This window comes from Protopterus annectens, chromosome 1.part0 (assembly GCF_019279795.1).
Source record: "Protopterus annectens isolate FY-2018-M chromosome 1.part0, PAN1.0, whole genome shotgun sequence".
NCBI lineage: Eukaryota > Metazoa > Chordata > Ceratodontiformes > Protopteridae > Protopterus > Protopterus annectens.
The window spans coordinates 1,376,970,472-1,376,996,781 of NC_056725.1; positions in this window are offsets into that span (position 1 = coordinate 1,376,970,472).

The following is a 26,310-nucleotide window of genomic DNA, read 5'->3' on the forward strand; positions in this document are numbered from 1 at the left end:
GTCCAGTCCTACTGTGTAATGTTACTATTAATCCAAATGGTAGTTTTGACCAAGAGACAAGGCTATTAGTAGTGGACCACATTGTCATCAAATAAATATGCAAGTACTCTCGGAGCTTAAATATGTATCATAAATATCAGCCACAAAGATAGGTTTAAATATATTTAATAATAAAAGAATGACTATACTCGGTAGTAATCGGTTACATCTGAGTTCAAAATCACAGGAAATATTTAAGACAGCATTGCAGGACAGTCTCAAATGAATAGAGAAAACATTTAAGCTATACTTTACTATATTTCTATAGGTTTATAGGTAGGTACTAGGCTATCGGCCCAAGGGCCTAAGTAAGCCTAGCCAACAAGGTTCCCTGGCTTATGCCATCCAAGGAAGTTATTTTCCTGTGCCCCTGTCGAGCAGAGCCAGAGAAGTGATCCCCGGGGTGTATTTTCTGTTTCCCATCCACTCATCAAGATTTTGAAGAGTGCTAATGAGGACCTTTGCTTGACATAAATGGGTAGATTGTTCCAGAATATGGGAAGTCCTGTTTATTGTGGTGACAAGGTTTAGGTCCCTAGAGCATGTAGCTCGGAGAGATTGGGATTTCTTTAGGTGTAGTATGTCCAACAGCTCTGGGTTTGACGTAGCTTTATATGTTGAGCAGAGATCACCTCTGAGTAGGCGATATGCTTCGGAGTAAAGTTAGGAGTTTTTTGAGACTGTCAGTGTAGGGCATCTGTTTGAGGCCAGTAATCTTCTTTGTGAGGTACTTCTGTGGCCTTTTCAGCTGCTGCAGATGACTTGTGAGGTACATTCCAAAAGGGGCATTGTATTCTATAATGGGTCTGATGAGTGTTGAGTAGAGTGGAACAATAACCTCTTTTTTTTTCCTGGATGAGAACAGTTTTGTGATGAGGTGTGCCACATAGAAGGATTTCCCAACTACCGTGGCAATGTGTTTATCAAAGGAGTGACTACTTTACTTTCCACCTGGGTCCCAAGGTCTCTTATCACACATTCAGCATTAAGTAGACTGCCACCTATGTGGTAGTTCATGGGTACATAGTTTTTACCATAGGGGATGATTGCACTTTTTGGCATTGAGCTTGAGGTCATGGCTCTGATACCAGGCATCTGTCTCAGTGAGACCCTTCTGTAGGATGTCCACATCATTTGGGGACTCAACTATGGCTCCTAGTTTGCAGTAATCTGCGAACTTCATTAGCCAAAGGCCTTCTGTGTTAGCCTGTACTTCAGAGAAGTAGATACCAAACAGGAGAGGTCCCAGGACTGAACCATGTGGCACTCCACTTGTCACTGGTTTGAAGTCATATTTGGAGTCTGCAACTTTTACAGTGTGGGTTCTGTCAGTGAAGCCAGTTGGCAACCCATCTTGTGATGTAGGGATTTATACCTAGTTTACTGAGTTTAGCTATAATTCCAGAATGGGGGATGGTGTTGAAAGCCTTGCGAGGTCAAGGTAGGCTGTGTGAACCACCTTACCCTCATCTACAGCTTTGATGACTACCTCAAAGAAGTCAGTCAGGTTCAGGAGCCATGATCTGCCTTTCACAAACCCAAACTGGGCGGGGTCCAGAGTTTGGAGGTTACTAATGTCTTTGTTTATGAATTCCATGATGATACCTTCTATGGCTTTACAGACCAAGCTAGTCAGGCTAATAGGGCGATAGTTCCCGTTATCAGTGGTGGCTCCCCCTTTGTGAAGTGGGATAACTGTTGCTATGCGCCAATCAGTGGGCATAAAGCCTGACATGAGGCAGTGATTGAACATGGGCTTAGTTGGGAAGCCAGTTTGTTCTGAAGTTCATGTAAAACGCAGCCTGGAATGTCTGGTCCCATGGATGCTGTGTTTTTGGCTTTAGAGAATGCAGCTTTTACCTGTGTAGTCGTGATTACAGGGGCTCTGCATTCTTCCTGTATAGATATGGGCCCTTTAGGGGGTGAGAGAGGGGTAAAGTTAGCACTGAACCTATCTGCCAGGATGTTGGCAATATCAGTTGGTTCTGTAATTTTTGTGCCGTTGTGCTGTAGCTCAGAGCAGATCTGAGTGTTGCCATTGAGATTATAGACCTAGCTATAGAATGCTTTGTGGTCATCCTTAGAATCTGTGACAATTTTGTTTTCGTAGCTAGCTTTGGAGGATCTTGTAAGGGATCTTAGCTTCTTACTGAAGCTGACATGGGAGCTCCTCCACTCATGGGATTTTACTGTCTTTTGCAACAGTTTCTTTCTTTTGTTGTCGAGTTTGTTTATGGCAGGGGACCACCAGATTGACTTCCTTTTTTTTGGAGGATAGCATCTTGGTTCTGTTTGGGATAGCACGATCCATGCACTTGTGTAAGTGCTTATAGAGTGCATTTGTGTAGGATTCAGCAGTCGTAACTGTATTGTCCATCTGCATGGGTGACTTCTGTCTTAAGAAACATGAAGTCGGCTTTGGAGACATTTTTTACTGTGGTTTCCTTAATGGGGGCTGGGGGCAGGATGGGGATATCTAGGGTGATTAGCTTATGGTCAGATCTGCCCAACGAGGAGTTGACTTCAGGTGTGGAACATCAGTCACTCATGTTGCTAAAACTAGGTCTAGGATATTGTTGCCCCTGGGTGTGTGTGGATAAGTTGATCCAGGGCAGGTGAGTTGGCAGTAATTTCTTTTGTGACATGTGTGGTACATAAGCAAGGAGGAAACGCACTCCCCATCTCTGAATCAGTGCCCTAAAACTTACAGAACAACATGCAGGCAGAAGTGGTGAGTTGCTGTTTCCCAGCTGATGCTGTCAGGTCAGAGACAAATACAAAATGCCCTCTCTCTCCGAGTTCTTAAATTAATATCAAATATTACTTCTGGGGTAGTTTGGATGGCATCGCTTTTTATTGTCTGACTTTAGTTTCTAAGCTAAATCCCCAGTGTTCATCGTGCATGCAGCTGCAGTCATTACAGATGGGTTATCCTGCCGTCAGGCGGGTCCTCGGTCGGCCGAATTCCAAAGTCTAGGTCCGGCGTTGGTTGTCATCGCTTCTTCCCTGACGTCAGTGCGGCCGGGGTATAAAAGAGGCAGCTGACACCATCTTCTCCAGTCTTTCTTGCCGCGCGGTGCCTGCAGCAGAAGCAGTTCGCAAGTGCCGGTCGGCCAGCTCCTGAGATTTACGAAAATATTTCAGCCGAAGTCGTCTTGAAAGCTAAGTACCCCGTTGGGGAAACTTTTCTTGCCTCAGACCGATGTCCGACAAAGTTAATAATTGCATTTCATGTGGGAAGCAAATACCGCATAAGGATTTCCACTCTTTCTGTATACCTTGCTTAGGCCCAGACCATGACGTCTCGGCCTGCCGTTTTTGTGCTAGATTCATCAAGCGCACTAAGCGCCGGGCGGAGTTCGCCCTTCACTATTTTGGTAAAAAATTTAATTATGTCGTCGGATACTCCGACTCCAGTTTTGAGTAAAAGACGCAAAGATAAGGACCGACATACGAGGTCCGCACTGACTACTGACCCCACGCTAAGGCCAACTACCGGTTCTCAGCGAGGTGCCTACGCAGCCCCTGAGTACCGATGACACAACATTACCGGTGTCTTCAGTACCCGAGGTCGCAGGCTCCTCTGTCCCCATTCCTACTACAGATACCGACGCCACTCTTGGCGGGGAAACTCAGAGTTTAGACAGGCCTCCTTCCTCCTTCTCTGTTAAAGCTTTCACTAAATCTAAAGCGGCCACGAAAACCAAAAAACAGGGACCTCAGACCCCCTCTCAAGGCCCCATGCCTAAAAAACAGATGCTCAAAATTGCTGAGGATTTGATTACTCTTATCAGGGGTTCTCAACCCCCCTTGGACAAAAGGCCCAGATTAGAGGAAGACTACCCTTCCTCAGATCAAGCCTCTATTGCCTCTGAACATTCTGAGGACCAGGACTATGCCTATTCTCCTTTTTGAAGACTCTGATGCAGAGGAGTCTATTCCCTCAGCCCCCCCCCCCCCCGAGGACTACTCTTTTGGGGACACCCTACATACATTGAGGGAACACTTTCACTGGGAAGGCCAAGATTACTCGGATTCCAAGAAAAGGCTCAGGGATTTTCTCTTGCTTCCCCAGCATAGGCCCCTGGCTATCCCTCCTGTTTTAGATATATTGGATGATGTGTACACAGAAGCCAGCCTTAATCAAGATTCTTTACCTCCAGCTCCTGTTAAACCAGACGGGTATTACCGGGTTCCTGATTCACACCAGTTCCTATACAAAAGCCATACTGCTGACCCAGAAACTATTTCACAGGGTCCCAATGGAATTAAGGCCTCTACTGCTAAAAACCCATTACCTTCAGAGAGAGATTCCAGAGCTTTAGAAAGGTGGGGGGAAAAGGTGTACACCTCGGCCACTTTAACCATGAGGGCATTAAACTGTCAGATGTCCTTCAAGAATGCAACTGCAGTCCTGACATATGGGTTGTCCTGCCTCAGGCAGCCCTTCGGTCGGCCGGATTCCAAAGTCTGGGTCCGGCGTCGGCTGATGTCGCCTCTTCCCTGACATCAGAGCGGCTGGGGTATAAAAGCATCAGCCGACGCCATCTTCAGTCTTTCTTGCCGCGCGGTGCCCGAAGCATAAGCAGTTAGCAAGTGCTGGTCGGCCAGCTCCTGTGTTTTCAGATACCAAAGTCATCAAAAAGCTAAGTACCCCGTTGGGGAACCTTTTCTTGCCTCAGCCGATGTCAGACAAAACTGCAAAAGTTAATAATTGCTTGTCTTGTGGTAAACAAATACCTCATAAGGACTTCCATTCTTACTGCCTTCCCTGCCTCGGCCCTGACCACGACGTCTCGGCCTGTGCTGCCTGTGCTTGCTTCAATAAGCGCACACTTAGGCACCGGGCAGAATTTGCTGAAGATTTTTTTTGGGAAAATTGCTCCTATATCATGCCGTCGGAACTACCGACAGCACATATTTCCAAAAAACGGAAGGACCGGGACCGACATTCGCGGCCCGCGACTTCCACCGACACCAAGTTAAAGCCTACCGCGAGTGCATCGGTCTCTTCGGAGGCAGTAATTCAACCGCTCCAGGCCGACGACACCGCTTTACCGCACACTTCGGTCCCGGAGGCTACCCCGGTGCCGGTTGTTGATTTTCCTCCTGAAACCGAAGCCCAAGAATTGCCTGAAACCATACCGGTGGACAAAGTTACTCCAGCACGTGGGGCAGCTAGGCCTCCTGTGTCTGTCCAAGGCCTACACACGTGCTAAGGCTGCCAGCCAGGCTAAGTCTCACCCTCCTAAATCTTTTTCACAGGGTTCCACTTCTGATAAACAGATCATGACTTTAGCTGCAGATCTAATTTCTTTAATCAGGGGCTCTCGGGCTCATCCAGACAGAGGTTCTCAGCCGCCTTCAGACAAAAGGCCTAGGGTTGAGAAGGCAGATACCCTTTCCTCAGATGAAGCCTCTGGTGAGTCGGGCCATTCAGATTCCCAGGAAGAATCCTTCCCGGCCTATGAGGATTCTGATGCTGATGAATCCATTCCCTATGCCTCTCCTCCTGAGGATATTTCTTTCGGGGAAATTCTCCACTCCATGAGAGCATTTTCAGTGGCAGGGCCAGGATTTCTCCGACTCCAGGAAAAGGCTTCGGACTTTCCTTAAGTTACCCCAGCACAGGCCTTTAGCTATTCCACCAGTGTTAGATGTATTGGATGATGTGTACTCAGACTCCAGTACTTCTCCTGATTCTCTCCCTCCTGCTCCTGTCAAGCCAGACAGATATACAGGGTTCCTGAAACTCATAAACATCTCTTTAAGGCCCACTCTGTTTATCTAGAAACTATTTCTCAGGGGCCCAAAGGAGTGGCCACTTCCATGGCCAAAAATCCTTTGCCCGCAGACAGGGAATCTAGGTCCCTGGAGAGGTGGGGTAAAAAAGTTTATACCTCAACCACCCTTGCCATGAGGGCACTTAACTGTCTTTTTCATATGTTTCAGTATCAGGATTTCTTGATGGATGATTTGCAGAAAAAGTTAGCCTCTTCTGAGCCTTTAGATAGAAAGGCTTTGCAGGATTTGGTTCATAATACTCAGCAGGTTAGCAATCATTTTCTTCAGTGTGGTAATGATGCACTGGAAGCTTCATGTAGGGCAGCTATGACAGGGGCCGTCATACGTAGACATGCTTGGTTGAAAGAACAGACATTGCCAGATCATGTTAAAGTAAAGCTTCTAGATGCACCTCTGGAAAAACACAAGCTATTTGGTGCTACTGCACAGGGTGTGTTGAAATCAATTGAGGAAAAGGCTAAATCAGTACAAACAGTCAACGATTTCCTCCAGGTTCAGCCACCAAGGTTCAGTAGGAATTGGCCTTCGAAGAATTGGTCCTTTCCAGACACTGACAAGTTCCAAAGGGGAAAGAACAGGCGTGCTCGAGGGCAATACCGAAGCTCCTACAGGGGCCGCCAATGGCAGCCAACTAATCAGAGAAGTGGCGCAGGGACTTCTACTGCTCCACAGGGACAATCACAATGACTTGACTTTGACACTGCCGACCAAGGCTCAAAGAGAAGCACCTTTAGGTGAAAAATTATCTTTATTTTCAAAAAATTGGCACGTTTTAACAAAGGACAAATGGATTTTGGACATAATAGACAAAGGCTACAGGTTCCACTTCCATACCTTACCAACAAGACAAGGCATGCCAAACCTGCCACAAAATCAAAGGGCAGAGGCACTCGTACAAGTTTCAAAGCTGCTACAAATCAAAGCAATAGAAAAGGTTCCTCCTCAGGAACAAGGCCAGGGATTCTACTCAAGACTGTTCCTTGTTCCAAGAAAACAAAAGCAATGGAGACCTATACTGGACTTGTCCAGCAATGGAGAACTATACTGGACTTGTCTGCTCTAAACACTTTTCTCATTGTGCCAAAATTCAAAATGCTGACGTTACAGCAACTTCTTCCCATGCTGGGGAAGGGGTCTTGGCTGGTTACTCTGGACCTCAAGGAAGCATACCTGCATGTCACAATCAGACACAGCTGCAGAAGATACCTCAGATTTCTTGCAGGGTCAGAGCATTATCAATTCTCAGCATTGCCTTTTGGCTTATCTGCTGCGCCCAGAGTATTCACGAAATGCCTGGCATCAGTAATTGCACGTTGCAGACTTCAGGGGATACAAATATACCCTTACCTCGACGACTGCCTTATACAAGCGGACAGCAAGCGAGCCTTGATAAGAAACTTGGACTATGTCATTCACTTACTGCAGGCTTTGGGATACACAGTCAACATTCAAAAATCAAGACTACTGCCATCCCAACAAATAATTTTTCTAGGAGCCAAACTGGACACAAACTCACAAATGGCTTTCCTCACAGAATAAAAACAAGAACAACTACCAGATTACTTCAAAAGCCTAGCAAAGCACACCCAGATGACTGCAAGGAAAATCCTGCAGGCCCTGGGTTTCATGGCATCTTGCATTCTTCTGATTCCGCTGGCAAGACTACACATGAGAAAACTACAATGGTACCTAAAATGTCTATGGTGTCAACACAGCCACAACTTAGAAGCAATTATTCCACTCATTCCATGTCTACAAAAGGAATTTTTGTGGTGGGCACAAGCAAGCCAGCTAAACAAAGGCATGTCTTTCAACAAACCTCAAGCAAGCCAAACCATTACAACAGACGCCTCAGATCATGGATGGGGGGGCGCACATGGAGGGCAGATGCATTCAAGGGCAATGGGCTCCCCGGGAATTGCATCTGCACATCAATCAAAAAGAGATGTTGGCAGTGATTCATGCAATTGAGGCCTTCGGAAAATTTCTTCAGCAAGGGCATCTGCTAATAAAGACAGACAACACCACTGTTATGTGGTACATAAACAGGGAGGCACCCATTCTTACCCCCTCTGCAGACTAACGACTCTTTGGGAAAAGTCCCTGAAACTGAACATACAGTTGCAATCCCAGTTTGTTCCAGGCAAGGACAATGTTCTGGCGGACAGTCTAAGCAGAAACATTATGGACCCGCACGAATGGATGTTGCATCCAGACATTTTTTCACAAATAACTCGTGCATAGGGAAGGCCGGACATAGATCTCTTTGCCTCGCACCTCAATCATCATCTGAAGAAGTTCTGCTCAAGGACATGCCATCCTCAAGCCTGGAGAATGGATGCTCTCTCCTTCAGCTGGAATTCTCTAACAATCTATGCATTCCCACCTCTACCATTAATGACCAAGGTGTTACTGAAGATCAAAGCAGAACAACCGAAAGGCATTTTGATAGCTCCAGACTGGCCAAGACAGCACTGGTATCCATTACTAAGGAGCATAACTCGCACCAAGCCGTGGCCCCTGCCTCAGTGGCCTCTGCTTATAACTTAGCACAATTACAGGACTGTTCATCCCAACCTGCAAACATTGCAACTGACAGCTTCTAGGGTTCCATGACTTCTCCCCATATCTCTCTCTCCAAAGAAGTTCAAGAGATCTTACTGGAAGCACGCAGGCCTTCCACCAGAAAAACTTATTCAGCCAAATGGAAGAGATTCAACATCTGGAATGCCAACAAGGGTCAGGATGCATCAGTAATGAGCATCCCACAGATACTAGAATACTTGGCAGAAATGCTTCACAACGGCCTTTCATATTCTTCCATAAAAATACACGCCTCAGCAATTTCAGCAAAATACAACTGTGATCCACCTGTGTTTTCACATCCTTTGCTAAGACAGTTTCTAAGAGGAATAAAGAATATCAAACCTCCAAGAAAACCACCAGTGCCTGCATGGGACCTCAACTTCGTCTTGGAAAAATTAACTCTTCCTCCTTTTGAGCCAGCAGCATCTTCAGAATTGCAATTTCTCTCCTGAAAACAGTTTTCCTGTTGGCAATTACTTCAGCAAGAAGAGTCTTGGAGATACAGGCCCTCATGGCAGTACCTCCATTTCTCATTTTCCATCAGGACAGAGTCTCTTTAAGAACCAATCCTTCATTCATGCCAAAAGTGATATCCAGGGTTTCTCTAAATCAAGCAATTCACCTGCCTACTTTCCCAATCCTCAAAATAAAGGAGAAAAGCTTCTGCACACTTTGGACATACACAGACAATTGCGCTACTACTTGGACAGAACAAAGGCCAACAAAGTCTGACCAACTATTTGTAGCATACGCTGCTGGATTACAAGGAAAGGCAATTTCCAAACAAACAATTTCAAAATGGATTGGAGACTGCATCAGATTCTGCTACTCTTTCCATGGAAAAGGTGTGCCAACCAATATCGGGCCACATTCCACCAGAGCTACAGCCACCTCCACAGCCTTTCTAAGAGGGGTGGCTACAAAGGACATTCTAGAAGCTGCTACATGGAGCTCCGTGCATACATTTTCCAAACATTACAACCTGCCTTTATATTCCAGATCCCGAGCAGCCTTTGCTTCTGCAGTCCTGCAGGGCATTTTAGCTACACCATCCTTATCTTAGATCCTACCACCCCCAGCTTGGCTATGGTATTCAACCCATATGTCAGGACTGCAGTTGCATTCTTGAAGGACATAGTACAGTTTTGTACCTACCATAAATGTAGATGTCTGATAAATATGCAACTGCAGTCAGGTTTTCCCACCCTCCTACCCTTCTAATTCTTTTGGGTCCACTCCCCCTTTTTCAAATTAGCTGGGGATATCTGTTATGGTGTATCTGTTTATTACTGTTGTGCAGATATGGAATTTTCTATCCATTCTCTAAATTTAGCCTTCCTTGGAGGGCACCTGGCATCTGGGGCAAGAAACACTGAAGAAGATGGCGTCGGCTGATGCTTTTATACCCCAGCCGCTCTGAAGTCGGGGAAGAGGCGACATCAGCCGACGCCGGACCCAGACTTTGGAATCCGGCCAACCGAAGGGCTGCCTGAGGCAGGACAACCCATATGTCAGGACTGCAGTTGCATATCTATCGGACATCTACATTTATGGTAGGTACAAAACTGTACTTTCCATATGTTAAAGTATCAACAGTTTTTGTTATCTCAGTTGAAAAGCAAAATGACACAACCAGAACAACCAGATTTAAGAGTTGCAGGATTTGTTGCATGGTGCAGAGCAAGTGGGTAAACATACCTTGCAGTGTGGTTTTGATGCTTTAGAGGCCTCATGTAGAGCTGCTGTTACGGGGACTGTTATACGTAGACATGCTTGGCTCAAAGAGCAAGCCTTACCAGATCATGTCAAAGCTAAATTATTAGATGCACCTCTTCAAAAAGATGTATTGTTTTGTGTTAAAGCTGAGGAGGTACTAAAGAAAATGGAGAAAAAAGCAAAATCAATGCAAACAGTGAAATATTTTCTGCGGGTACAACCTCCACGTTTCAGCAGAAACTGGCCTTCAAAACATTGGTCCTTTCCAGCCACGGACAGACCTCAAAGGGGCAGATACAGATGCCCAAGGGGTAGAGGGCAACCTCAAGGATCTTTCAGAGCCAGACGGTGGCAAGCACCAACCCCAAGAGGTGGAGAAGATAGATCAGTCATTCAGAAAGCAGACACAATGACTTCCCCCTTTACCTGCCAAGCAAAGCTTTAATGGCAGCACCTTTGGGCGGAAAACTGGCATTATTCTCAAAAAATTGGCATATTGTCACAAAACACAAATGGATTCTGGACATTATAGACAGAGGCTACAGGTTCCACTTTCACACCCTTCCAAAAATAGAGGCATGCCAAACCTGCCACAAAATCAAAGGGCAGAGGCACAAAAACAAATTTCAGCTCTCATGGACATGAAAGCGATTCAAGAGGTACCTGCAAAAGAACAAGGTCAAGGGTTTTATTCCAGACTATTCCTGGTACCAAGGAAAGACAACGATTGGAGACCCATCTTAGACCTATCCATCCTAAACACATATTTACAGGTACCAAAATTCAAGATGCTCACATTACAGCAGCTTCTTCCCTTGCTGGGCAAGGAGTCTTGGCTGGTAACATTGGACCTCAAGGAGGCATACCTGCTTGTCCCTATCAGACAAGATTGCAGAAGATACCTCAGATTTCTTGCAGGTTCAACCCATTATCAATTCTCTGCATTGCCCTTTGGCTTATCTACTGCGCCCAGAGTGTTTACGAAATGCCTGGCATCAGTAATCGCCTTCTGCAGACTTCAAGGAATACAAATATACCCATATCTGGACGACTGCCTGATCCAAGCAGACAGCAAGGACATACTTCTGAAACACCTGGCGTTTGTAACTTTCTGGGATACACAGTCAACAAAAAGAAATCAAAACTAATACCCTCTCAACAAATAATTTTCCTGGGTGCCAGCTTGAATACAACCACCCAGATAGCCTACCTCACGCCAGACAAACAAGGGCAACTGTCTCAATACTTCAGCAAAATGGCAGCCTTCACCAGGCTGACTGCAAGGAAAGTCCTGCAGGCTCTGGGATTCATGGCATCTTGCATCCTACTAATCCAATGTGCAAAGCTGCATAGGTTCATAGGTTAGTACTAGGCTATCAGCCCTAGGGCCTATACAAGCCTAGCCATAACAATTCCCTGAATATTTCTTCCCACATTATTTACTTTCCTGGACCCCTGTCTAGCAGGGCGACTGACGTGATCCCTGGGGTGAATTTCCTTTCTCCCATCCAATCGTCAAGGTTCCTCTTGAAGAGGTCCAAAGAGGCACTCTGCTTGACATGTATGGGCAATCTATTCCAGAGTCTGGGGAGTCTCTGGGTCAGGAACCTATCCCTCCAACATGTTTTGTTTATTGTGAAGAAACTTCAATGGTACCTAAAAAAAAAACTTATGGTCTCAACACAGCCACAGCTTGGAAACAATTATACCACTCATTCCATGCCTTCAAAAGGAATTTCTGTAGTGGGCTCAAGCATGCCAAAGAAACATAGGTCTCCCTTTCTGCGTACCTCAAGCAACTCTAATCATCACAACAGACGCCTCAGACTACGCCTGGGGGGCACACATGACAGATCAGTGCATTCAGGGAAAATGGTCCCAAAAAGAGAAGCACCTACACATCAACCAAAAGGAAATGCTAGCCGTGCAAAATGCTATTATGGCCTTCAAAGACCTACTGCATCCAGGCCAGCTATTGATAAGGACAGACAACACCACAGTGATGTGATACATAAACAGGGGGGAACTCCTTCATACCCCCTGTGCAGGCAAGCCATGACCCTATGGAACACAGCACTGGAATTGCAAATTCAACTACAGGCACAATTTCTGCCAGGGAAGGAAAACACACTGGCAGACATCCTAAGCAGAAATATGACAGATCCACACGAATGGAAGTTGCATCCTCAAGTTTTCACAAAGATAACTCCGGCATGGGGACAGCCAGACATAGATCTCTTTGCTGCCCACTGAAATTACCAATTGAAAAAAAATTTGTTCAAGGACCTATCATCCACAGGCCTGGAAAGTGGACGCACTTTCTTTCAATTGGACAACGTTGACAGTCTATGCCTTTCTGCCTCTTCCTCTGCTGCCCAAAGTTCTATTAAAAGCCAGAGCAGAGAGGCCGAAAACGATTCTCATTGCTCCAGATTGGCCAAGACAACACTGGTATCCACTTCTGAGGAGCCTGACACATTCCACCATGGATCCTACCTCTAGTCCCTCTTCTGTTGTCCCAGCACAACTTCAAGACTCTTCACTGCCAGCTCAAAACCCTAAATCTAGCTGCATGGAGAATCCCTTGATTTCCCAACAGACCCTCCTCTCCAAGGAGGTGCAGGATGTCATCTTGGAGGCCAGAAGACCTTCTACTAGAAAAGCCTACTCCGCCAAATGGAAACGATTTTGTGCCTGGAATCGAGAAAAGGGCCAGAATCCTTGGGTAATAAATTTACCTCAAATTTTACAGTACCTAGCTGAGATGTTAAACAGTGGACTTTCCTTCTCCTCCATCAAACTCCACGCTTCAGCCATTTCTGCCCAATACATCACAGATCCTCCTTTATTCTCTCATCCTCTCTTAAGACAGTTCCTCAGAGGGGCAAAGAATATAAAACCCCCAAGGAAACCACCAGTCCCTGCTTGGGACCTCAACTTCGTATTGGAAAAGCTGACCCTTCCTCCCTTCGAGCCAGCTGCTTCAACAGAACTACAGTACTTGTCATGGAAAACAGCCTTCCTTCTGGCTATCACCTCAGCACGCAGGGTTTCGGAGCTACAGGCCCTCATGGCTGTGCAACCTTTCATCATTTTCCATCAGGACAGAGTTTCCTTACGAACCAACCCTACCTTTTATGCCAAAGGTAGTATCCAGTGTAGCTTTGAATCATACTATCCACTTACCTACCTTTTATCCTAATCCACAAAACAAAGGGGAAAGACTACTGCATTCCTTGGACTTTCACAGACAACTTTGTTATTATTTGGACAGGACAAAGCCATTCAGGAAATCCGAGCAACTCTGTGTCCTATGCTACAGGTGCTCAAAGAAAGGCTATTTCCAAACAGACAATCTCAAAATGGATAGCCCACTGCATACGTTTTTTGTTACTCATTTCATGGAAAAACTGTGCCTTAAAGCATCAGATCCTACTCCACCAGGGCCACAGCTACCTCTGCAGCTTTCCTCACGGGGGTTCCTACCAAGGACATTTTGGAAGCAGCCACTTGGAGTTCAGTGCACACTTTCTCCAAATACTATCACCTTCCACTATACTCTAAATCTAGAGCGGGATTTGCCACAGCTGTCTTGCAGGGCATCCTTGCTCCTCCTAGTTTCACTTAGTGCCTGCCACCCCTACTTGGCTTTGGGATTCTTCCCATCTGTAATGACTGCAGCTGTATGCACGATGAACATAGTACAGTTTTGTACCTACCATAAATATAGATGTTCGAGTGCTCATACAGCTGCAGTCCAGGTTACCCCCCCCTCCGTCCCCTTTTAGGACAGGCCTTATGACAAACACCTTCTCATACAACCTATTTGCGGTATTCTTTTATGGTGTATTTGCTTGCAACTACTGTTTTTTGATTATTCTATATTGCATGATTACATAAGTTTATGTTTTGCCTTCCTTCTGGGGGCACCTGACATCTGGGGCAAGAAAAACTGAAGAAGATGGTGTCGGCTGCCTCTTTTATACCCCTGCCGCACTGACGTCAGGGAAGAAGCGACGACAACCAACACCGGACCTAGACTTTGGAATTCGGCCGACTGAGGACCCGCCTGACTGCAGGATAACCCATCTGTAATGACTGCAGCTGTATGAGCACTCGAACATCTACATTTATGGTAGGTACAAAACTGTACTTTGTCAGAAACTACCAACATTTAGCATCTCCCTGTGAAAAATAAATAAAAGCTTTTCATCTGTTTGCAGATTCTGGAAGTCCTAAAACAATAAGACACTTGCAAAAGCAACACAGAGGGCTGCCTAGTTTTACACATCCTGTCTCCATGCTGCATTGAAACTAACTTTTAACTTTTATAGCACAATCATAAAACAACTTCATTTCAACTATTTTCTTGAAGTTTTGCAAGCTAACCCTCCATGTTCTATTTCTCATTGTTTAAAACATACACATTTACACAGATGCAGTAGTTTATATACATTTCTCCCAGTAGGGTACATTGTGGACATATCCTTAAGCTCAGTACTTTACACACATACTTGTATTTCAATCATATTAATACACAAATGACACCGTTATTTACAAAATTCCAGATAGCTGGGCTGGCAGTAATTCCTTTTGTGACATATGTGGTACGTAAACAGGGAGGAACACCCTCCCCATCTCTGTGGTCTATCCGTGGGGGCTTGAGAACAAGCTTAGGAATATAGTTGATTCCAGAAGGCAGTCTGTATAAACTCGGGCATATTCCATGATTTATTGGTTTAGCAGAACCTCAACAGATTCACAGAAGTGGATACTAGAGAGGGATATGCTCTTGGATGTAATTAACATATGGGGGTCAACCAGAGTTAGACCTGTTTGCTTCTCTGAGTGAAAGGCAAATAAGAAAATTCTCATCTGGAGCACAATGCAAACATGTCTGGGGAGGAGACACCATCTTCTAAGACTGGACAGGTCTGTCTTTCTCTGCTTTTCTACATGTGCCCCTGGTCTTTTCTACATGTGCCCCTGGTCCCCCAGGATAGTTCAAAAGTGGGAAGAGGGGCCAGAAATTATTCTAATTATCCCATTCTGGCCCAGGCAGCACTGATTCTCCTACATGCTTCAGATGGCAAAATAGAGACCTCTACTGCTGCCACACCATGTGTGTCTCCTGATATAGAAGATGTCAACAGAAAGACTAGCAGCTTGGAAGATATGCTTTTACCTTTTAGCCACCTTTTTTTGAGGACATAATAAAAATAATCATGAAAGCTAGGAGGCCAAGTACAAAGAAACCATATCAAGCTAAATTGAAGGGGTTCTGTCTTTGATTTCAAATGACAAACCAGTGCTGAAAACAAGTGGCCATTCCATTGGCTGTGTCTAAGCTTAGCTCATGCCTCTGTGAAAAAACATATTTTAGTCATTTCTGCCTGCTTGTCTCCAGATCTACCAATGACATACAAACCATACCCCTAGAAACAATTCCTAAATAACATTTTCTATCTAAGGCTTCCCAGGAGGAAAATGGCCTCAGTTTGGGACATAAAATCTTGTCAGAAAAAACATTTCCACCAATTTTACTAGCTGCTTTAGAATTTCTAATTTTTTTTTTGACTTGGGAAAACAGTTTCCTTAATAGTCCTCACCTCTACTAGCAGTGCAAGAGTACCTCATGTGCAAAATGACCTTTATTGCAGTTCCATAAAGACAGGATGACTCTGCACACTAACCCCTCTTTTATGCCAAAACTCATTGTAAAAGTAGTCCTAACCCAGGTATTAAAGATTTCTTCCCTAAACCCCAGCAAAAGAGAGAAGGAATTCTGCACCTCTAGATGTGTAGAAGCAGTTGAGGTACTGCATAGAGCAAGATCCTTTAGAAAATCAGCTGTCACCTTTATAAAAAAAACTATCAAGGCCTGTGTGTGGCAAAAACAAACTGTTTTTAAGTGGCTAGCATGCTGCATTAACTTCTGTTGTAGGAACCGTGGTAGGACAATGCAGGAAATTCATACCCTATTAGTGCCTTTCTGAAATGGGTTTGTGCCATGGGCCTTTTGTAAGTAGTCAACTATTCCTTGCTTTATATTTTCTCAAAGCAGTACATACTGGATGTGGCATCAGTTTCAAAGAATTTGCTTCGGCTGTTCTATATCTTCCAGACCTCATCTGTGCAGTAAGCCAGTAACCCTACCATGATTGGACCAACTATGGGAATATTTCCTATAAATTATAATGGCAACAGTGACCAATGCGAAACATAGTACAGTTGCACAGGCATATTACCATAATTGTAGTTGCTTGAGTGTGGTTACTGTTGCACTCTTGTTTCCCTCCACCTTTTCCTACAATGGGACTGTGACAAAGGGGGATACTGCCAGCACAGCTATCTGGAATTTTGTAAATAATTATGTCATTTGTGAATATCAACATGATCTGTATTGCAACTGTTATGTTGTGTATATCAAACTGGTTTGTACAGACGTGTTTAAAGGTATTTTATAAAAGTGCTTGAGCTTAAATTGTAGCCAGTGTGTTACCTACTGGAATAGAACAGAAATGTACATGCACTATTGTAACTCTTTGAATGTATATATTGTAACAGTTGAAACTGGAAAAAAGGAGGTTAACTTGAGAAAAATAGCTGAAATTAAATTACTTTATGGCTATGCAATTAAAAGATGGTTTCTTTCAGTTTTCAGTGAGCTGGAGATGCAGAGCCTGTGCTGAAAAGCTTTCGGTGTTGTCCTTGGGGTAAAATAATTACTAGTCCTTGAAATGTGGAGGAATGTAATTGTTTTATGACTTCCAGCATTTGCCAAAGATCCTGAGGTGTATGTATTTTCACAGGTGGATGCTAAATACTGCTAGCTTCTAGTAGTGGGGGTTTCACCTGGGATAGAGTCAGATGACAAGAAATTGTCATTCTGCAAGCTATCCCAGCAGTAATATTTGAGATCTTAATTTAAAAAGTCTCTTACAGAGTCAGGGCATTCTGTATTCTATCTTAGACATGGCAAGAACCATTCACCACAATGTCTGCCTTGCTCTATAAGTTTCTAGGGTATAGTGACTCTTACATATAGTCAGGAATAAGGCTAAGCTTAGTTAAGATCTTTGAGACTGTTGTGCAATGTTTTAAATATTTCCTGTAATTTTGAACTCTGTCACTGTGAATATATACTGTTTTCTTATTCTTTTATTATTAAATGTATATAAACTTTTCTTTGTGGCTGATCTGTGTAGAGATATTTAAGTTTAGAGAGTACTTTCATATTTATTTGGTAACGCTGTGTGGGCCACTCCTAATAGCCTTGCTCTTGGTCAAATTACCATTTGTATTATTACACAGTAAGGTTGGACACCCTGTCTTAAGGGCCTAAAAGTAGCTGATGAGGAGTTGACTTGTGGCAGTGGTAAGGACCTTATAGTCTGGGCAGAGGGGAGCATAGCTATTTGTGCCAGCCTCTCCCAGGTGTGTGTGCAAATCAAACCTGAGTGTGTGTTGTCAGCTACTTTGGCAGGGACACACAGCACTGCTTGAACAGAGAGGATGCTGGTAGGTCTTTACTTGGTCACTCAGCTGCAATCTCAACTCTATAGCTATACGAGTGGGGAGTCTTACTGGGGAACTGGATAAAGGAGAAATCTACCCCAGACTAACTGTGGTCTCTGTGTGCTCTTAAGGGGAAATTGCACTTGATGCAGAGAGCTGCATCTGGAAAACCTGTGTGTACTTGTCATTCTCCCAGTGTACGTCCACTACTGTTGCCAGTGCTGAGGATTGAGGCTCCTTGATTACTGGTACAGTGGTGGGGATTCACAGGGACCATTAGCCATGGTGGGTACCCATATATCCCTTTCCCTTCATACCTGTAACCTTGCTTTCCTTGTTTTCTTATTCAGGTTTTCTAAGGTTGGCTGGAATTCTCTATCTCTGACTGCATCCATGTGGTAACTTTAACTGTCAACATCTGTGATCGGCATAACTCTGCTCTGCTGCAGGGAGGGGGCAAAAAGAACCAAGGATGTGGGCAGATCTCACTTGTATACCAGGTGTTTGCTTTCTGTGGTGTGTTTTCTTCTTGCTTAGGCACCCCCACTCTTTTGGTGTCCTTGCATGAAGAAATCTGAGGAAAGAAAGCATTAACCTAGTCATGGGGGTAGGGCTTTCTACTCTGACAATTAGGACAGACTTAAGACTCCACCAGCAGCAGAGATCCAATTAAGTTGTGACGACAGCAGTGACATCTAGAGTAACAAACAGTAAGTTGCCTACACAAGTGTACTTTCTAGGAGAGTTGCAGTGTCTTGCAAAATTTGTTCCTAATAAATAATTAGATCATTGTTCTCTTCAAAAAAAAGTTGTATCGAAAAATAGCCAGAAAATTTTAACTGTGTGTGGGTAGGTAAAATGTCCAAAAATGATGACCAAATGCAGCAAGCTAAAAGAACTTCCTTTATTCCAATAGCACAAGTACTGAGTACTTTCACAGAATGCATCTGCTTCTTCAGATGGTAGCATCTGTACTTTTCATCTGTTTTTATACTTACTGATTAGTGCATTAATTGAATAGTCATTTAGTTAAAATCATTAACTTTTAAAGTTGTATTTCTTTATAAGCTTCAGATATACATACTCGTATAGACATACGCATAAAAACAAAACACATTAAAATACTAAAGAACAAAAAACAACCTGCCAAAAAGAGAACACCCACTGAAACGTCTCCAAAGAACTGTAGACAAATAATGTAAAATAAAACAGAGACGCAGACAGCTGTAAAATCCAGGATAGGCCTTTACTGTGTGCAAAACACAAGCGCTTTCACAATCTAGCTTCTTCAGGTGTAACAAAGCACTTAAAACAGACACACCTATATACTCACTACATATCACATGTCTGAAGTCATATGACTAAGCATCGCTAAAGCAAATCCTTTAAAGCTATACTAACATGAATTATATTCTAACTAGATGTAAGACAATATTTATACAAGACAATGATAAAAATTACGATGACAAAAAATACGATATTCCTTCCTAAATAAATACATATAAATATATTAAACATTATATATCAATAAATAATATATTTTAATAACCAATTCCTAACCTGCAAAAAACAAATAAATAATTCATATGTCAAAGTTTCATATATAAAAACACATATACATAAACCTATGACTTTATCTGCGAAGAGGCCTCATTTTAAGTTTCGGTCTCAGGGGAATACATTCATTTAGGCCATGTCCTTCTGTACCCATCAATTTAGTTATCCACATGGCTTCTACACTTTCTGTCCTGCTGCAGATATCTCCCCTTCTTATATTCTCCTGCAACAGGGCTATGACTCTGAATCTAAAAATGTGGGTCATATCAGTATTCATAACGTGTCTGGCTAAAGCATTCACCTTATTACCCTTCCTAATATTATAGACATGCTCTCTGATGTGTTCCTTTAAACTCCTATCTGTCTTCCCAACATAGAATTTGGCACATACACAGCAATTGGCTAAGTAAACTACATGTCGGCTCAGACAGTCAGCTCTAATGTCAAAATGAAAATCTCGATCCAAATCTGGATGGTAAAAGCGATCACTAGTGTCTATATACTGGCACCAATTGCAACTGCCACAAGGTCTCGTCCCTCCTCTACCATTGCTCATCTGCCCATCTCTCGGATAACAGAGTCTCCTCTTCAGAGATCTATTGTTCCTGAAACTAAATCTGGGTACTGTGTCCACCAAGCCAGCTACCTCATGATCAGTCAGCAGAATTTGCCAATGTTTCTTAACTATTTCAGTGTACGCATGTCTATAATATTAGGAAGGGTAATAAGGTGAATGCTTTAGCCAGACACGTTATGAATACTGATATGACCCACATTTTTAGATTCAGAGTCATAGCCCTGTTGCAGGAGAATATAAGAAGGGGAGACATCTGCAACAGGACAGAAAGTGTAGAAGCCATGTGGATAACTAAATTGATAGGTACAGAAGGACATGGCCTAAATGAATGTATTCCCCTGAGACCGAAACTTAAAATGAGGCCTCTTCGCAGATGGTCATAGGTTTATGTATATGTGTTTTTATATATGAAACTTTGACATATGAATTATTTATTTGTTTTTTGCAGGTTAGGAATTGGTTATTAAAATATATTATTTATTGATATATGTTTATATATTTATATGTATTTATTTAGGAAGGAATATAGTATTTTTTGTCATCGTAATTTTTATCATTGTCTTGTATAAATATTGTCTTTTACATCTAGTTAGTTAGAATATAATTCATGTTAGTATAGCTTTAAAGGATTTGCTTTAGTGATGCTTAGTCATATGACTTCAGACATGTGATATGCAGTGAGTGTATAGGTGTGTCTGTTTTAAGTGCTTTGTTACACCTGAAGAAGCTAGATTGTGAAAGTGCTTGTGTTTTGCACTCAGTAAAGGCCTATCCTGGATTTTACAGCTGTCTGCGTCTCTGTTTTATTTTACATTATTTGTCTACAGTTCTATGGAGACGTTTCAGTGGGTGTTCTCTTTTTGGCAGGTTGTTTTTTGTTCTTTAGTCAGTTTTTGGCTGCCAGAGAACCCACTAAGATGGCTGAAGACATTATTACCTTGGATACTACCAATTCTACACCCTTTGAGAGAGTATACAGTAAGAAGTTGGACAACTATTTGACTGATATTAATAAGAAGGAAAATCCACTTATGAATTGTTCTGCTATGGTTCTGGACAACACCAACAGTGTCTCATACGATGTTATAGCACTAAAAACTGAACTGTTTGCCCTAGAAAAAGAACTGTAAAGTTAAAAAGGAGCCAATTTGAGAAATATCATCTCGAGGTATGTTTAAGAGAACAGATCATACCTCGAGGATTACGCATACTCAGAATGCCCTCATTTCATAATGGGGACAATCTGTTACTAGAAGAATGGCAGAGGATTAATTTACAAGCCAGTTTTGGGTATTTGCGTGCATTAATCTCAGCGGCCGAGAGAGAGATGGCTAACTCCGTGGGTAACATCAATGTACTTTATAAGAGATTGTGCAATAACTTTCCAGTTAAGGTTATAGATGAATATATGGAAGAAATTATGGGCTCCTTGTTACATTATGAAAACAAACTACAGAAAGTGAAGGTGGGGAAAATAATTAGAGGTAGAGGCGATTTCCGTACAGGGAATATTTTCATGTGGCCCAGGGATGAACGAGAGACAAGGGAGAATGATTCTACTGATCCATCACATAGACCGGAAGTGATGACGTCAGCCACCAGGACGGAAGTGGTAACACCGGTGATGACGGACCCAGACACGAGGGGAAGCACGAATATGGCGGAGATGACTGAGATTAATCCAGCAGCGAGCAATGATGATGTTACAACTGGGCAAGTTGACCAGGGAGCGAGGAGGAAGGTCATTGTTACAACGGCACAAATTCATCATGAAGAACGAAATGGTTTAGGAGATTCTTTGCCTGGGGATTTTTTACAACAGTACAACATAGACTTTCCGCTGCCGATGAAAACATATGGCTTCAAGTCCAACAGAGAACAGTCGAGAGGGAGAAGCACTACGAGGGGCAAGAGGAAATGGGAACAACCTCCAAGAAAATCAGATGAGTATAAAAAAGGCATTCATGAACAACAAAAGAACTTAGTGTTGAATTTATCTAAATTTTTATTGAATGACTATCATTTATCTGTCTTATGTAAAGGGCTATCGTTTATCCCTACGAGTTACTCCTGCTATGCAGAAGTTATTTTGGACATTAAGATGTTTGCCAGAAATTTAAACTTGAAACTTTTGTATAAAGATAATGCAGATGCTAATGGCAAATGTGTAGGGTTTTCCAAACCCAGCTCTTTCATGCCTAATAGTAATGTTTTAGTCAATGCTTTTGAGAAATTGTGCATACGAGATATATATGAGGCTAATGTTAAACAGGGATTTAAGCCACACAATAATTTAAAGCAGAATATGACACGACAGGAAAGAGAAGCGTTATTAGAATTAGAAAGGAATGAACAAATTATTGTGAGACCAGCAGACAAAGGGGGTCTCATAGTGGTGTTAGAGATAGTTATAAAAATAGTATATCTGCCAGTCTAAAGAATGACTCTTCTTACGAAATAATAGGAGTTGAACATGTATCAGGTTATATTTCAAGAGTACGTATGGTATTGGAAGGGCTATTTACAAATGGTATGATAGATGAGAAACTTTTGGAATATTTTTTGGTACATAAACCCAATATACTCATATTGCAAGGCCTTCCAAAAGTGCATAAATCAGTTGTCAACCCTCCAATGAGACCTATTGTCTCTAGCAGAGGTTGGTGTACTGAACCAGTCTCGATTTTCGTAGAGAAACACTTGGGACCTGTTTTAGACAGCAATAAGTACGTTCTGAAAGACACGGAACACTTTTTAAGGGATTTATATGAGTTTGTTGAAGAGTATGATTCCAATATAATGTTTGTCACATTAGATGTCGTGTCCTTATTTACTGTCATTCCGAATGCAGTAGGATTGGCAGCAGTGAAGGACTTTTTAGAGGTGTATACGGAATATACACCAGAGAAGATACGTTTGTTACTCACATTGTTGGGGTTGGTTTTAGAGCATAATTTATTTCTATTTGATGAGCAGTTCTACAGGCAATGCAGCGGCGTAGCTATGGGCAATCTTGTGCCAATAGCTACGCCAATGCAGTCATGGTCAAATGGGAAGATTCATATATCTTGAAAGGTCCTTATATTCATTTACTCCCTTTTTACCGTAGATTTGTAGATGATGTCTTTATTGTATGGGGAGGCAGTGAACAGCAGCTATCTGATTTTTTAGAATTTATAAACATGAGCACATCGTTTTTACAATTTACTCATAGGTCTTCAAAAAATAATATGGATTTTTTGGATGTGGAGATAGAAATGTATTGAAGGTGGAGTGTACACCAAACAATACAGGAAGGACTGCCATGTAAATCATTTATTGCATAGGAGCAGAGCGCGCATCCACCACATATTTTTAAAAATGTAATAACCAATCGAGTGATGAGAGCCTCTAGGCTCAATGTGAGAGATGAGGACTTCAGCAAGGAAGTGGAGAAAGTGATGGTGTATTTGGGAGACAGGGGATACAATGATAATACTCTTAGGAAATATGTACCGCAAGCAGTAGGTAGGAGAAAAGATCAAGCCATGCCATATTTTTCAAGGAAGTTTAATCATGGAAGTGAAAGACAAGAGGCATCCACCAATTATAAACTTAGGATGTCCTTGAAATGCACCGCTAATGTACACAGGTACACTGAAATAGTTAAGAAACATTGGCAAATTCTGCTGACTGATCATGAGGTAGCTGGCTTGGTGGACACAGTACCCAGATTTAGTTTCAGGAACAATAGATCTCTGAAGAGGAGACTCTGTTATCCGAGAGATGAGCAGATGAGCAATGGTAGAGGAGGGACGAGACCTTGTGGCAGTTGCAATTGGTTCCAGTATATAGACACTAGTGATCGTTTTTGCCATCCAGATTTGGATCGAGATTTTCATTTTGACATTAGAGCTGACTGTCTGAGCCGACATGTAGTTTACTTAGCCAATTGCTGTGTATGTGCCAAATTTTATGTTGGGAAGACAGATAGGAGTTTAAAGGAACGCATCAGAGAGCATGTCTATAATATTAGGAAGGGTAATAAGGTGAATGCTTTAGCCAGACACGTTATGAATACTGATATGACCCACATTTTTAGATTCAGAGTCATAGCCCTGTTGCAGGAGAATATAAGAAGGGGAGATATCTGCAGCAGGACAAAGTGTAGAAGCCATGTGGATAACTAAATTGATGGGTACAGAAGGACATGGCCTAAATGAATGTATTCCCCTGAGACCGAAACTTAAAATGAGGCCTCTTCGCAGATAGTCATAGGTTTATGTATATGTGTTTTTGAAACTTTGACATATGAATTATTTATTTGTTTTTTGCAGGTTAGGAATTGGTTATTAAAATATATTATTTATTGATATATAATGTTTATATATTTACATGTATTTATTTAGGAAGGAATATAAAGGAATATAGTATTTTTTGTCATCGTAATTTTTATCGTCTTGTATAAATATTGTCTTTTACATCTAGTTAGTTAGAATATAGCTTTAAAGGATTTGCTTTAGTGATGCTTAGTCATATGACTTCAGACATGTGATATGCAGTGAGTATATAGGTGTGTCTGTTTGAAGTGCTTTGTTACACCTGAAGAAGCTAGATTGTGAAAGCGCTTGTGTTTTGCACTCAGTAAAGGCCTATCCTGGATTTTACAGCTGTCTGCGTCTCTGTTTTATTTTACATTAAAATACTAATAAAATGTTTAATATAGTCACTTAATACAATTATGTAAGTGATTTAATTCAGGTTTAAGGGGGAACATTTCATTAAGACCTGGGGGGGTGCATGCATTAAAGTGCAGTATCCATTTATTTTCCTTTCTTTCAGTATAAGTTTTGATGTCCCACCTCTCTTTGTTAGAGATAAATTTTCTAAAATGAAAAATTTAAATACACGCTGCTCATTTGTGTTCAGTATGTGTTGTTTTATACAGAGAGTTAGTAATAACCTGTCTCCTTATTTCAGACATGACTGCTTATACTCTGTTTAAACATTTGGTTTGTTTTTCCTATATAGAAAGCTGTGAATAGCACTCATCTTGATATATAAATAATGTTGCTAGTGTTGCAATTTCCATAGGCTTTAGTAAATAATTCTGTTTCAAGGAATGTATAAAACACTTGCTAGTATATATATGTTTACAGCATACACACTTCCCACATCTATATGTTCCTACATATTTCTTCTTAAGTGAACTACTGCTTTGTTCTTTATAACATAATTTATTTTTTATAGTGTTGCATTTCCTATATATAAAAGTGGGATTTGCACCTATGCTGTTCATTTCTGGTATCAGAGACATGAGTCAATGTTTGTATATAATGTACCTTATATTTCTAGTATTTTGATCATAGTTCATTATGTATTTGTATTCCTTATGTATATTTGATTTCTCTTTCATTTCACTGACTATGCTTTTATGAGAGAAGATTGGTGCGTAAATATTTTTACGCTTGGACATGACTTTATCCTTTATTTCTAGTGCTTGTTGTTTATTTATACCCCCTCTGTTTAAATTCATCGGCTAGTATGTTTAGTTGTCTATTGCAAGTGATGTCTATAGTACTAGGCCTACTGAATCTAGCCATTTGGCTTCTCATGATGTTTCTAAAAATGTGTGGCAGATGCATGCTATCTGCAGCTAAATATGTGTTCTTTTTTACTTGGTTTCTTATATAGGGAGGTTTATAATTTACCTCCATTGTTCTTTTCTATATGAATGCCTGGGAAATCTATGGCTTTATAGTCAAATTGTTCTTTAAATGTTAAAAATGTGGTGCTGCAATGTATTTCTTCTATAAATTCATTTAATTTGATAGAATGGACCATCCCAAATTAAAAAAAAGTCATCACACAAAACACTTGTAGAATGACAAATTCTTATTGATGTATTTATTGGTTGCATCCATAATGTTGTCCTTTTCCCACATACTCATGACTATATTTGCATACGTATTAGTTACTGATGTTCGCATAGCTACTCGGGACATTTGTTTATAGTATCCATTTCCAAACATGAGCACAGTATGTTCTAATATTAGTTGTAATAAGTCACATATTAAATCTAATTTTAGATGTTTCAATTCAATATGAATGTCTATATATTTCCTAATCATCTCTATTCCTAAGTCATTGGGAATGCAAGTAAATAAGGAATTAACATCAAGTGTAACCCGGTAGCAAATAGCTGCCAAATTATTTTCATTCCATTCAAATAACTCCTTTAGAAACTCTGTGCTATCCTTGATAATGTTAACAGATGTATTTAGTAAACATTTCAGTTCTGATTCTAAATATTTAGATATAGCTTCTGTTGCCTAGCCCCTTGCTAAAATTATTGGGCGCAGTAGTCTTAACATAGCTTTGTGAATTTTTGGGACTCCATAAATAATTGGAATCACTGGTTTCTCATCTCTGCCCAACTTACAAAGTCATGTCCAACTCAGAATTGATGGACATGCTCCACCTAAAGAAATCCAAGTCACTGTGAGCCACTCGATCTAGTGGAGCCCCAAAAA